Below are 4,529 nucleotides of genomic sequence, written 5' to 3'. Positions count from 1 at the left end.
AAAAAAAGAAAATGTGGTACATTTTCACAATGGAGTATTATACAGCAGTAAAATACAATGACCTCATCAAATTTTCAGGCAAATGGAAGGAACTAGAAAAAAACATCCTGAGTGAGTTAACTCAGACCCAGAAATGCAAACACAGTATGACCTCACTCATAAGTGAATATTAACTTTAAAGCAAAGATAACCAGGCTGCAATCTACAACCCCAGAGAAGCTAGTTAAAAAGAGGACACTAAGAAGGACTCACATGGAAGGCCCCATTAAGGGGAAATAGTTAAGAGCTCCTGGGTAAACTGGGAATGGGAATAGAAGATAAGGGATGGGGGATAGGAACATGAGGTCTCCAGATAGCAGAGATGGGGGAGAGATAAAGGAGGGCAGCAAGGGAAGAGATAACTTGATATGTGGAGCCACGGTAGGGTTAGTGAAAAACCAGGTACTAGGGAAATTCCCAGGAATCCACGAGGTTGGCCCCAGATAAGACTCCTAGCAATTGTGGAGAGGGTGCCTGAACTGGCCTTCCCCTATAATCAGATTAGTGATTAAACTAATTTTCATCATAGAACCTAAATCCAGTAACTGAAGGAAGCAGATGCAGTGGGTTGAGCTCCTAGAGACCAGATGAAGAGAGGGAGAATCATATGAACAAAGGTGATCAAGATCATGATTGGGAAAACCACAGAGACAGCTGACCCGAGAAAGCGGGAGCTCAAGAACTCTGGACTGACAGCTGGGGATCCTCCATGAAACTGAAGTAAGCCCTCTGAATGTGGTGACAGTTATTTGGCTTGATCTGTTGTGTGGGGGAGGCGGGGGCTCTGGCAGTGGGACCAGGACTTATCCCGAGGAGGGATTTGGTCCTGCCTCAACTTGGTATACCAGACTTTGTTAACTCTCTAAGCTTTACCTCCTTTGAGGAGTGAGTGGGCAGTTGAATGGGGATAAGTGGGGGATGGGAGAAGTGGAGGGAGGGGGAACTAGAGCTAGTATGTAAAATAATGTTTAAAAAAAAAAAGAAAAACAGTAACTTTACTAAAAAGTTCAAAGAAAAGCAGGACAAGTAGAATGCATCAAGTATAATAAAAGACTATCACAACTCCCTTGGGTAGATACCACCTTTGCAACCATAGGCCACACATGCCAGAAGACAAGCTGGCAATTCTGGAAGACACCTTCTGCCCAACTGTAGGTCATGCCTTCCAGAAACTAACTCTGAACTCCAGCAAACAGGCCCTACCCAACCACAGGTCATGCCTGCCAGAAAACCAGGTAGGCTGCCTGCTCGTAGACCTCCTTCATTCTGTATGTGCCCCCCCCCTACCCTTTTTTTTTTTTTTTTTTTTGCGTTGTTACAAATTGTCTTCTGGTTTCTCTATCTTATTTATTTATTTATTTATTTATTTATTTAAGATTTCTGTTTCTTCCCCTCCCCCAATCAAGTTCCCCTCCCTCCTCAGCCCAAAGAGCAATCAGGGTTCCCTGCCCTGCAGGAAGTCCAAGGACCACCCCCCTCCATCCAGGTCTAGTAAGGTGAGCATCCAAACTGCCTAGGCTCCCACAAAGCCAGTTCGTGCAGTAGGATCAAAAACCCATTGCTATTGTTCTTGAGTTCTCAGTAGTCCTCATTGTCCGCTGTGTTCAGCGAGTCCGGTTTTTTTCCTAGGTTTTTTCAGACGCAGACTAGCTGGCCTTGGTGAGTTCCCGATAGAACGTACCCATTGTCTCAGTGGGTGGGTGCACCGCTCGCGGTCCTGAGTTCCTTGCTAGTGCTCTCTCTCCTTCTGCTCCATCCTATTCTTAATCCACTCTCTCCTCCTCTTTTCTGTGTCCCAGCCCTCGATATAGGCAAAACCCCCTGCTAAACAAGAGACCATGCCTACCACCAAAAGTAGCACGAAAACACAATCAACAACAGCCAAGAAAATATGTCACCACCAGAGGCCAGCTATCCTACTGAATATTTCACTAAGGCTAAAGGACAACAAAAAGACCTTTAAACCAACTTTTGAATTAATCTTGCAGACCACCATTTTTTTTGGAGTTTCCTGGTGGGATTTCTGGTGTCCCTTATGTATAATATCATATCATTTGCAAATAAAATAAAAATGAAAAAAGTGGGGAAAAATATACCATATGATTGAAGACAAATGTTCTTTGTTTTATCAAACAATGTTGGTACGACATTCAGAGTTATTTTTCTGTCACAGAAATAAGCAATGTTGCAGAATATTGTTCCCATAATTAATATTTGCTGTGGGCAAGTTCTTTTTTCCTAGATTATGAATATACTTTATTACATACCATCTTCTATTGTGATTCAGGTCTGATCCTTTGTGTTAATTTTTGCTATTTCTTTTGTGATGACTGTAAAAATTTGTAAGGTAATTAAAATTCATTACAAATATCCATCCCCAAGTAATACAATTATTTGACGACAATAAATATATATTTAGTTTTTACTAAGCTAAGTTTTAGGGAATTTAATTTTAAATTCACAAAGAAAATGCTTCATGGATTATAACTGTAGATGATTTAGGACAGAAAAGATGACAAGGCATAGATTTATTTCTCACTTTACCTCAGCTCTTCTTTTGCAATTCTAGTGCTCAAATCAGCCTGGGACCAAGTGACACCAAGGGACAGAAGGATTGGGCCAAGTCCTCCTATACTAGCCTTATTCTACAGCCTTCCAGTGCTCCACAGAGTGGGTTTTAAAGGAAAGAGAATTAGAATTTCAGCAGAATTCATTACCCTGAAGTCTAAAATATAAATCAGCTATAAAAGGGCTTAGATAAATTCATGAATGAAAGGTCTATAGAGGGAAAAGGGAAACCAATGAGGAAAGATTACAATTTTAGACTTAAATTGGGAAGGGATTCTCAAGAGTGCATCTGCTCTGGCTGCTTACCTTCAGGTAGTTAAAAATAAACCTCTGCTTTCTGATGAGGCAACTGAAACTCAAAGTCCATAGCCAATCAACATGCAAGAGACACAGAAATAACTACTCAAACTTCACAAGGAAATAGATATTCCATGCACTGACAGATCCCTTTCTCAGCCGTATCCTGATGCTGGGCCAATTTCACTAATTGTTTCATTCTCGGAGATGTGAATTTTATGTTGAACCCTTTTGAGGAATGTTCTCAATATTAATAGACCATGGCAGGGAAAAATAACTAAAGAAATAGCTTCACAATTATCTCATTTTAATTAATTCTATTTCATCTATGATCTAAATTTTATTTCTCCTGCAGGATACCATTCTACTAAAAAATAGTAAGAGGTTTATGTAATGAAAAGATCTTCATATTTTTTTAACGTCAATACTTCTACATTTTAAGATCTAAATTCAATGGGGACAACAAACTCGAGTTTATGTGATGACCCTTTCAAATTGAATTTGTAAGAAGAAAAGTCCCTTAGCTGTACCTAAACATTGACCATTATGTCTTATGTACATACAATATGAATGTGCTTTGAATGTGCATTAGCATTCAAAAAAGGAACAGCTTTCAAAGGTAATGTAAAATTATCAAGTGGCATGGAGTTTGAGGATAATCATTCCAATTTAATGTAGGATGTCATTCAGGAGGAAGATCTTTCAGCTGGCTTCACTGAAATTATATAGGGGTTATCATAATATCTCATTCCCTACATGCAAACATATTTAGTAAAGTATTAATAAATAAAGTAAAAATGGAATATTATTAGTAAGACAATAACACCACACTCTAAAGTAATTGCCCATATCTCCTCTTATGAGTAGACACAAAACTAAGTGTATAAAGACATGATCCTTAAAATATTATGATGAAAAAGTGAACACTGATCCCTGTATTTTTGCAAACTCATCTATATGCTTTTACTATTGTATAAATGTTTCCCAATGCTAAGTCACCTGTTGTGTAGTGTTGAGTCACTACTAAGGCATTATTTTTTTCAACCACCTTTTTTATAAACTTGGAATTTATTTTTACCCTCTCATTCATAAACATTATTTTGTACCTATTCTCCAGGAACTACTCTCCAAGGAGACTACAAAGACATTTCATGCTGTATCTTGGTTACCAGTGTTTAATGTTGAGTCTTCATTATATTTGCCAGTTTCTTAACTGCGTTATATGATGTTCCATATCATAACCCCAAAGTATGTCCTGGGAAAAGACCATTCATTCCTATAAAGACCTCAGGATGTCATACAATACAACACTCATTATAAAGTGAGTATTGCAAGATCAACTCCAAAAAATCAGTCGCCCTCTTATACACAAAGGATATGGAAGCAGAGAGGGAAATCAGAGAAGCTTCACCTTTCACAATAGCCACAAACAATATAAAATATCTCGGGGTAACTCTAACCAAGGAAGTGAAAGATCTATTTGACAAGAACTTTAAAGCATTGAAGAAAGAAATAGATGAGGATACCAGAAAATGGAAGGACCTCCCTTGCTCTTGGATTGGGAGGATCAACATAGTAAAAATGGCAATTCTACCAAAGGCAATTTATAGATTCAATGCAATTCC

Source organism: Alexandromys fortis, unplaced genomic scaffold (assembly GCF_014885135.2).
Source record: "Alexandromys fortis isolate MF-2015 unplaced genomic scaffold, M_Fortis_MF-2015_v1.1 scaffold_224, whole genome shotgun sequence".
NCBI lineage: Eukaryota > Metazoa > Chordata > Mammalia > Rodentia > Cricetidae > Alexandromys > Alexandromys fortis.
The sequence above is the reverse complement of the archived record's forward strand: the minus strand, read 5'-3'. Positions refer to the sequence as shown.